At 34.0% G+C, this 11,295-nt stretch overlaps 1 non-coding gene across 1 annotated transcript; it reads right to left on the bottom strand.

Annotated features, from left to right (window-relative positions):
- Nucleotides 1–10,204: 10,204 nt before the first annotated feature.
- LOC129039641 (small nucleolar RNA U3) lies at nucleotides 10,205–10,417 on the bottom strand. Its single transcript, XR_008503374.2, has one exon. It is a non-coding gene; the product is annotated as a small nucleolar RNA U3 (small nucleolar RNA).
- Between the last annotated feature and the right edge of the window lie 878 nt (nucleotides 10,418–11,295).

The raw sequence follows: 11,295 nt of genomic DNA, 5'->3' as shown, positions 1-11,295 counted from the left end.
AAAAAACTTATAGAGCTGGAAAGTACAATAGTTAAAATGAAAAAAAAAATACTAGAAGGATTCAAAGGCAGATTTGAGTAGGGAGAAGAAGGAATCAGTGACCTTGAAGATAGAACAATGGAAATTATAAAGTCTGAGAAATAGAAAGAAAAAAGTTTGAGGAAAAGTGAACTAAACCTAAGAAATTTGTGGGACACCATTAAGCAGAAATCAACATAAAATTGCAGGAGTCCCAAAGGAGAAGAGACATAGTTCCAGAGAGAATATTTTAAAAAATAATAGCTAAACACTTTCTAAATTTGATGAAAGATATGAATATAAACATCCAAAGAGCTCAACAAACTGTAGGTAAAATGAACTCAAGGACACCTACATGGAGAAACATTATAATCAAATTTTTACGAGCCAAAGGCAGAGAATCTTGAAAGCAGCAAGAGGGAAGTAACTTGTCATATACAAGAGTACCTCAATAAAATTATGAGATTTCTCATTAGAAACATTGGAGGACAGCAGGCAGTGGGCAAATATTTCAAAGTTGTAGTTGGAAAAATACTGTCAATCAGGAGTCTTGTATCTAGCAAAATTGTCCATAAATGAGGGAGGAGTTAAGAAATTTACAAGTAAGCAAAAGCTAGGGAGGTTTTTGTTTGTTTGTTTGTTTGTTTTGTCACGTTTAAGGGAGTCCTGCTGGGTGAAATAAAAGGACACTAGACATTAACTTGAAGCCATATGAAGAAATAAATAGCTCAATAAAAGTAACACATGGACAATAAGAAAAGCTAATATTATTATAACAATCATCTGTAATGACAATTTTTGTTTTCTACATGGTCTAATATATTATTACATTTAAAAAATTTAGTCTAAAAGCTAATACTATTGTAATCTTGGTTTGTAACTCCAGGTTTTGTTTTCTACAGTCATCAAGAAATGATGAATTTTGTTTCCTGATGTTTGGAGCACACAATATATAAAGATGTAATATTGTAACATCAACAATCAAAAGATGGTGATAAAGCTGATAAAGGAGCAATGCTTTTGTATGTTATTGAAGTTAAGCTAATATAAACTTAAATTGCAGTGTTATAACTGTATGATGTTAAATGTAATTGCCATGATAACCACAAAGAAAATAGCTATAGAATACAAACAAAAGAAAATAAAAGAGAACTTTAAATGTTTTATTAGAAAAAAATCAACTAAACACTAAGGAGATGAGTAACGCAGAAAGTGAGGGACAGAAAAGCTGTAAGGCATATAGAAAACAAATAGCAAGGCGACAGATGTAAGTTTCTACTTATCAGCAATTACTTTATTTTATTTTACTATTTATTTATTTATGGGGGATAGGGGGGCAAAGTCTCTTTGTCGCCCAGGCTGGAGTGCAGTGGCACGATCTTGGCTCACTGCAACCTCTGCCTTTCAGATTCAAGTGATTCTCCTACCTCAGCCTCCCAAGTAGCTGGGATTACAGGCATGCACCACCACACCTGGCTCATTTTTGTATCTTTGGTAGAGATGGGGTTTCACCATTTTGGCCAGGCTGCTCTTGAACTCCTGGCCTCAAGTGATTCTCCTGCCTCAGACTTCCAAAGTGCTGGCATTACAGGTGTGAACAACTGTGCCCAGCCTCAGCATTACTTTAAATGAAAATAATTCAAAATATCCAATGAAAAGACAGAGATTTGTAGAACAGATTAAAAAACCATAATCCAACTGCCTGCTTCCTATACTTGAATTAAATTTACATCCAAAGACACAAATAGATTAAAAGTAAAGGATGGGAACACATATTTCATGCAGGTAGTAACCAAAAGAGAGCAAGGTGACTATAATAATACTAGACAAAATATGCTTTAAATTTAAAAAAAATTGGAAAAGACAAAGAGGGACATTTTATGTTATAAAAGTTTTAATACAACAAGAAGATATCACAATCATAAACATGTACATACCTAATGACAGACCACCAAAATGTATTTTAAAAACTGACAGAATTGAAGGGAGAAATTGTTCTACAATAATAATTGGAGACTTAAAATCAAATTCTCAATGTATAGAACAACCAGGGAGAAGTAAGGAAAGAGATGACTTGTACAACACAGTATGCCAAGAAGATCTAACAGACATATACAGCCCACCCTACCCAAAAACAATAACAGACACATTCTTCTCAAGTGCATATGCGACATTTTCCAGGATAGACCATATGTTAGACCAGAAATGAAGTCTCAATAGATTTTAAAAGATATACTTCATACAAAGTATCTTCTCTGACCAGAATAAGATGAAGTTTGAAATCAGTAAGAGAAAGGAAAGAGGAAAATTCACGAATTTGTGGAAATCAATTAATACATTCTTAAACGCAATGGATCAAAGAAAAAAATCACATGAAAAATTAAAGAAAAACTAAGAGATGAATGAAAATATAATCACAAGATACCAAAAGTTTTGGAACACAGTGAGTGCAAAGGGTAAAATTTACAGCTATAAATGCCTATGTTAAAAATCAAGAAAAATCTCAAATCAACAACCAAGCTTTACAATTTAAGGAACTAGCAAAAGAAAAGCAAGATACACCCACTGCTAGTGGAAGAAAGGAAACAAGACAGATTAGAGTAGAGGTGAACAAAATAGAGAACAGAAAAGCAATAGAGAATATGATGAAACCCAAAACCAATGAAATCAAAGCACCAAAGCTAGTTCTTTGAAGTGATCAACAACATTGAGAAACCTTTTAGCTAGCTAATAAGAAAAAAGAGTAGGACTCAAATTGCTAAAACCTGAAATAAAAGTGGAATATTACTATGTATTCTATAGAAATAAAAAGGATGTAAGAGTGTATTATGAATAATTGTATGCCAACAAATTTGATAACCTGGAGGAAATGAATCAATTTCTAGAAATATAAGACCTACCGAGGTTAAATCGCAAATAAACGAAAACATGAATAGACCTGTAACTAGTGAGAAGATTGAATTAATAATAACAAAAAGTCATAATAAAGAGAGCCCTTGACCTGACAGCTTCACTGGTGAACGCTACCAAATATTGGAAGAAGCACTAATACCAATACTTTTCAAAATTTTTCAAAACATTGAAGAGGAGGGAACACCTTTTTTTAATATGAATATTTTTTATTATACTTTAAGTTCTAGGGTACATGTGCACAACGTGCAGGTTTGTTACATATGTATACATGTGCCATGTTGGTGTGCTGCACCCATTAACTCATATTTTACATTAGGTATATCTCCTAATGCTATCCCTCCCCACTCTCCCCACCCTATGACAGGCTCCAGTGTGTGATGTTAGAGGAGGGAACACTTTCTAACTAATTCTGTGAGGCCAGTATTTTCCAGATACCCAAGCCAGACAAGACACTATACAAAAAGAAAACTATAGATATCCTTAATAAACATTAATGTAAAAAATCTTCAATAAAATACCAGCATATTGAATTCAGCAGTAAATTAAGAGGATTACACCCCATGACCAAGTGAGATTTATTCCTGGAATGGTCTCCACATATAAAAATTGATCAGCATAATGTATTACATTCAGAGAATGAAGAAAAAAACCCATATAATCATCTCATTTGATGCAGAAAAAGCATTTGACAAAATTCAACACCTTTTCATGATACAAAAACTAAACAAACTAGGAATAGAAGAAAACTACCTCAATATAATAAAAGTCATATATGGGGATGACATTGAATCTATAAATTACCTTGGGCAGTATGGCCATTTTCACGATATTGATTCTTCCTACCCATGAGCATGGAATGTTCTTCCATTTGTTTGTATCCTCTTTTATTTCATTGAGCAGTGGTTTGTAGTTCTCCTTGAAGAGGTCCTTCACGTCCCTTGTAAGTTGGATTCCTAGGTATTTTATTCTCTTTGAAGCAATTGTGAATGGGAGTTCACTCATGATTTGGCTCTCTGTTTGTCTGTTATTGGTGTATACGAATGCTTGTGATTTTTGTACATTGATTTTGTATCCTGAGACTTTGCTGAAGTTGTTTATCAGCTTAAGGAGATTTTGGGCTGAGACAATGGGGTTTTCTAGATATACAATCATGTCATCTGCAAACAGACACAATTTGACTTCCTCTTTTCCTAAGTGAATACCCTTTATTTCCTTCTCCTGCCTAATTGCCCTGGCCAGAACTTCCAACACTGTTGAATAGGAGTGGTGAGAGAGGGCATTCTCTTGTGCCGGTTTTCAAAGGGAATGCTTCCAGTTTTTGCCCATTCAGTATGATATTGCCTGTGGGTTTGTCATAGATAGCTTTTATTATTTTGAGATATATCCCATCAATACCTAATTTATTGAGAGTTTTTAGCAATGACTTTCTTCACAGAATTGGAAAAAACTACTTTAAAGTTCATATGGAACCAAAAAAGAGCCCGCATCGCCAAGTCAATCCTAAGCCAAAAGAACAAAGCTGGAGGCATCACGCTACCTGACTTCAAACTATACTACAAGGCTACAGTAACCAGAACAGCATGGTACTGGTACCAAAACAGAGATATAGATCAATGGAACAGAACAGAGCCCTCAGAAATAATGCCGCATATCTACAACTATCTGATCTTTGACAAACCTGAGAAAAACAAGCAATGGGGAAAGGATTCCCTATTTAATAAATGGTGCTGGCAAAACTGGCTAGCCATATGTAGAAAGCTGAAACTGGATCCCTTCCTTACACCTTATACAAAAATTAATTCAAGATGGATTAAAGACTTAAATGTCAGACCTAAAACCATAAAAACCCGAGAAGAAAACCTAGGCATTACCATTCAGGACATAGGCATGGGCAAGGACTTCATGTCTAAAACACCAAAAGCAATGGCAACAAAAGCCAAAATTGACAAATGGGATCTAATGAGACTAAAGAGCTTCTGCACAGCAAAAGAAACTACCATCAGAGTGAACAGGCAACCTACAAAATGGGAGAAAATTTTCGCAACCTACTCATCTGACAAAGGGCTAATATCCAGAATCTATGATGAACTCAAACAAATTTACAAGAAAAAAACAAACAACACCATCAAAAATTCGGCGAAGGACATGAACAGACACCTCTCAAAAGAAGACATTTATGCAGCCAAAAAACACATGAAAAAATGCTCACCATCACTGGCCATCAGAGAAATGTAAATCAAAACCACAATGAGATACCATCTCACACCAGTTAGAATGGCAATCATTAAAAAGTCAGGAAACAACAGGTGCTAGAGAGGATGTGGAGAAATAGGAACACTTTTACACTGTTGGTGGGACTGTAAACTAGTTCAACCATTGTGGAAGTCAATGTGGCAATTCCTCAGGGATCTAGAACTAGAAATACCATTTGACCCAGCCATCCCATTACTGGGTATATACCCAAATGACTATAAATTATGGTGCTATAAAGACACATGCACACGTATGTTTATTGTGGCACTATTCACAATAGCAAAGACTTGGAACCAACCCAAATGTCCAACAATGATAGACTGGATTAAGAAAATGTGGCACATATACACCATGGAATACTATGCAGCCATCAAAAATGATGAGTTCATGTCCTTTGTAGGGACATGGATGAAATTGGAAATCATCATTCTCAGTAAACTATCACAAGGACAAGAAACCAAACACCACATGTTCTCACTCATAGGTGGGAATTGAACAATGAGAACACATGGACACAGGAAGGGGAACAACACACTCTGGGGACAGTTGTGGGGTGGGGGGAGGGGGGAGGGATAGCATTAGGAGATATACCTAATGCTAAATGACGAGTTAATGGGTGCAGCACACCAGCATGGCGCATGTGTACATATGTAACTAACCTGCACATCATGCACATGTACCCTAAAACTTAAAGTATAAAAAAAAAAAAGTCATATATGAAAATCCTGCAGGTAACAGCATACTCAATGGTGACAGAGTAAAACCTTTTCCTCTAAAAACATGACAAGGCAAGGATGCCTGCTTTTACCAATTCTATTTGTTGCAGATTTGTTGCAGTACTGGAAGTTTTAGCCAGATCAATCAGGAAAGAAAAAGAAATAAAAGGCACCTACATTGGAAAGGTAGAAATAAACATCTCTATTTGCAGATTATATGATCTCATATGTAGAACTCTATAAAAATATCCCTAAAGTTTGAACTAATAAATCAATTTGGCAAAGCAACAGGATATATAGTCCACACACAAAAATCAGTCACATTTCTATACACTAAAAACGAACAATCTGAAAAGAAAGTTTTAAAAAAATTGAATTTACAATATCATCAAAAACAACAAAATACTTAGGAATTAACCAAGGAGGCAAAAGACTTGTTGTCTTAGTCTGTTTGGGCTGTTATAACAAAATGCCATAAAGTAAGTAGCTTGTAAACAACAGACATTTATTTTTTTCCAGCTTTGGAGGCTGGGAAATCCAAGACGGAGGCACTAGCAGATTCTATTTGGTTAGGGCCTGTTTTCCTGTTTGTGAAAGTCCCCTTGCTGAATCCTCACATGGCTAAATGAGAAAACTCTGGTCTCTTCAGCCCCTCATAAGGGCGCTAATCTCATCGATGAGTACTCCATCCTCATGATCTAATCACCTCCTGAAGGCCTCACTTTCTAATATCATCACATGGGGAATTAGGTTTCAACACATAAATTTTGGGGTCACACATTCAGATTGTAGCATTTGTATAATAAAAATTACAAAACGTGCTAAAAGAAATAAATAATTCAAAAATAAATGTAAGCACACCCCATGCTCATGGATTGGAAGACTTAATCCCATTGAGATTTCAATACTACCCAAAGCAATCTACAGACTTAATGCAATCCCTATCAAAATCCCAATGGCACTTTTACAAAAATAGAAAAACTCTTCTAAAAATTCATAGGAAATCTCAGGGACTCTGAATAATCAAAATGACTTGGAAAAGAGCAAAGATGGAGGACTCAAACTTTGATTTCAAAATTTTCTACAAAGCTATCGTAATCAAAAAAAGGATAGTACTGGCATAAAGACAGAGAGATAGAGCAATGGGAAATAATAGAAAACCCAGAAATAAACCATCATATATATGGTCAAATGGTTTTTGACAAGGGGGCCAAGGCCATTCAGAGAGGTAAATGGCAAGTCTTTTGAACAATCAGTGCTTGGAAAACTAGATATCCACATATATATATGACTAATATATATATATCAAAATATATATTTGTCTAATATTTTTTATATATATACATATATATATATAAAATGAAGTCAGACCTTACTTAACACCATATACAAAAATTAAAATAAAAAATCCAAATGGATCAAGGACCTAAATGTAAAGTCCTAAATTATAGTAAGCAGTAGAAAATATAGTATGGTTGACAGGGGCTGGAGTTTGGAGGAGTGGGGAGTTATTGTTTAATGGTTATAGAATTTCAGTTTTACAAGATGGAAAGAGTTCTGAAGGTAGGTGGTGGTGATGGTTGCACAGCGTTATGAATGTATTTAGTATTATTGAACTATCACTTACAAATGTCAAGATGCTCAATTTTCTTATGTTTCTCATCACAATAAAACTTGGGCAAAAATCACCTTAAACAATTCTCCAATCCCAATTTTATGGCTTATGCAAGGCCTACAACCTCACAAGATTCAATAACTCTGATGATTCCAGTATTCACGCACTTTTGTGAGTAAGTGTGGGTTTCTCTTTACTCCTTTTGTCTTCACCTCCTAACCTGTATGTGGTCTATGTATTATCACAATGCATCCACACATATTAATCCCCTTAGGTGTTTTCGCAAGATATCTTCTTATACCAAACATTTCATAAACCTTACTGAATAACTGGAATGAGAGAGCATCACATGTTGATCTTCTAAAGTCTCCCAGGCTTTATTAATACTTCTCCTACTTTTACTGATGTTCAGATCCTACTTTTTAAATTGCATAAACCAAACATGAAGAACTCGGTAGATAGTAGAAAAATTGATATTTTCCTTTTCATTTTAAAATCCTCTGAGATTACATCAAATTACTTAATTTGGACTGTTTAAATAATCATAGATTCATGTAGAAATATTTTAATCTAAAAATTTTGTCTTTAAGGATATATAAATACTTTTTTTCTGTTACCTCATTTTATGGAAACAGTTAAATATATTTTTGCAAACTATCAAAGGTATCTTTAAAAAGGCTGGGAAAAGCTATGATATATACAGCAATATTGTAAAACAAATCATTTTTTACCCTTTTATAGAGACTACTGTGACATATAATTTTTAAAGAGTTCAATGAGTTTGGAGGTTTCAAATGTTAACCACTCCCATTATTTGGAGCTGCTAGCACCAAATTTTTTTAAAGTGACTACTTTTATTTTTTCCTTTTTCTGTGACTATACTTAAGATATTGCAGAAGAAATTATGTCATCAATAAGAATATAACTTTTTAAATATCAATAAGAAAAAATAATTTTGAGAATATGTCATACTCAGTATTAAACATAATACAAGCTGGAAAGAAAGATTGAGAGATCTTGAAAGTGCAGTCTTGTGATACCCAGTTTGAAGAACTTTTGGCCCAATGGAATTAATTGGGCCAGTCTTCTTTCTCTCTTTCTCCCAGCACCCCTGCGCCTCGTGGAAGAGTTTATGTAAGATAGAAAATATTTCTTCCTTGAAGCTTTTCTGGAACTTACTGATAGATACATCTTGAATTAGAGTTTTCTTTGAAAAAAAATTACTGATTCAATTTTCTGGACTATACAGTGTTCCAATTTCCTTTTTAGACAGACTCTGCTATATTTTATAACTATCTGAAACATTCATATTGATTGGTATAAATTTTTTTCTTTTTTAAAATATTTATTTATTTATTATTTATTGAGATGGAGTTTTACTCTTGTCACCCAGGCGGGAGTGCAATGGCACCATCTAGGCTCACTGAAACCTCCACCCCCCGGTTTCAAGCAATTCTCCTGCCTCAGCCTCCCAAGTAGCTGGGATTACAGGCACCCGCCACCGTGTCCAGCTAAGTTTTGTATTTTTGTAGAGATGGGGTTTCACCATGTTGGCCAGGCTGTTCTTGTACTCCTGACTTCAGATGATCCATCCGCCTCAGCCTCCCAAAGTGCTGGGATTTCAGGTGTGAGCCATTGTGCTGGCCAAAGTTTTTTTTTTTTTTTTCTTTTTTTTTTAAATATATAAAATCTGTTCTTAAATAGTCTATAGCATTTGCAGTTGTGTGCTCTATTTCATTGCTAATATTGCTTACTCATCTCTTTTTTTTCTAATTTAGTTTCTGCCAAGTTAGACAATTTTATTAACAATATCCAAAAATAAAATTTGTGTTCTATTGATCCTTTCCATAGTATTTGTTTGTTTCATCACTTTCTGCTCTTAATAAAGTTTTTCTTCATTCTATTTTCTTGGGTTTATTTGTTTTAATTTTTCTAACTTCTTGAGACAGATCCTTACCTCATTAGTTTTCAGGCTTCTTTCTCTATAATGTATTGTTTAAGATTTTAAATTTTCCCCTAAATTTGGTTTTAGCTTCATTTACAAGGATTAGAAAAGATGGGAACATCACACACCGGGGCCTGTCATGGGGTATGGGGAGGGGAGAGGGATAGTATTAGGAGATATACCTAATGTAAATGACGAGTTAATGGGTGCAGCAAACCAATACGGCACATGTATACATATGTAACAAACCTGCACGTTGTGCACATGTGCCCTAGAACTTAAAGCATAATAAAAAAAAAAAGAAAAAAAAGAGAAAAGTTTAGATGAAAGTATTTTCTAATTTCTGTTTTTTTAAAAGTGTTTTTTCATGAGTACTTTCAAATACAATTTTAAATTTCTAACTACAGGAAATGTTTTAAAGTTATTTCATTATTTCTAGCTTAATTGTTTTTTGATGGGAGAATATTATACTGTATCAGTCTTCCAATAATTGTTGAGATTTTGTAGTCAAGTACAAAATCAATTTTTGTAAGTGGTCCAGGTGTGCTAAAAAATAAAGTTTATTATTCTATTATTGTGGTTGTGTTTGTATGTTCATGCCTTCTGTAAACTCACTGATGTTTTTGTCTGGTTGTTTTGTTAATTACTGAGAGGTATGTTAAAATTTTCCACTCTGATTATAGTCTATTTTGGTTTGCAAATTTAGAGTGGTTTTGTTTTTGTTTTTTGCTTTCATAAATGGAAACCGCTCAGGCTGACTGCTGTCTCTCTGTCTTACTCTAAGTAAGAAAAGCAAGGTCATCATTAGCAAATGGCAGTTGCAGCACAGCAACACCAAGAATCCACTTCACACTTAGGACAGAATGCTGCACCTCCTCTTTGTGGTTTCCGGCGCTCCACATGTTAAGAGAAGCTTCTCTAGTAGGAACTAAAGAAATGATTCCTGAAAGGAATCTTTGTATATTCTTTCTTTATTCATTTTAAGGCTGTGTATTTCAAAATATATGAATTCAACTCATACTATTCTGATGAGTTAAAAACTTTATATTGTTACAAGACTATTTACTTCTTCCAAAACATTTATCTGATATCAACTTTTTTGAGATTAATATTTGCATGATATATCTTTACTTGGTCTTTATAATTCTATATCAATCTAATACTCACTATTGTCTTTCTCTGGCTATTCTTGGCATTGTTTTCTCTTTGTCCTTTATTTTCTGTAATTTCACTAAAATATTTCAACATTTGGATTTATCTTTCTTTAACGTACTTGGAATTTGATGGGTGTTTTATTTGGACCTGTTGTATGTTCTTGTTTTCTCTTTAAATATTTTTTGGCCCTTTCTGTTTCCAAGCTGAAGTTAAATGTATTTTAAATAATCTAACTTTCATTTATATCTCTTAGCCTCTTTCTTATATTTTCCATCTATTTTTTTCTCTCTGTGCTATTTTCCGAATTCTTCTGGCTCAGCTTCCAATTTACTAATTCTCTCTTATTTTATGACTAATCTGCTGCCACATTCATTCAATGATTTTTAAATTTTAGTTACTATATCTTTTACTTCTACAATTTTACTTTTCTTTTAATATGGTATACATTTAAAAAATAATTTTCTGTTATATTCTGATAACTTTAAGCTGTTTTTTCCTCCCCCTCGGCCCCAATAGAATAGGCTTGTTTTTTTGTTTTTGTTTTTGATTTTTATTTTTCTAGATAGAATCTCACTTCCTTATCCAGGCTGGAGTGCAGTGGTATGATCTCAGCTCACTGCAACCTCTGCCTCCTGGGTTTAGGTGATTATTCTGCCTCAGCCTCCCAAGTGGCTGGAATT

Source organism: Pongo pygmaeus, chromosome 5 (assembly GCF_028885625.2).
Source record: "Pongo pygmaeus isolate AG05252 chromosome 5, NHGRI_mPonPyg2-v2.0_pri, whole genome shotgun sequence".
NCBI classification, from domain to species: Eukaryota; Metazoa; Chordata; class Mammalia; order Primates; family Hominidae; genus Pongo; species Pongo pygmaeus.
Note: the sequence above shows the minus strand (reverse complement) of the source record. Positions and strands in the feature narration are given on the sequence as shown.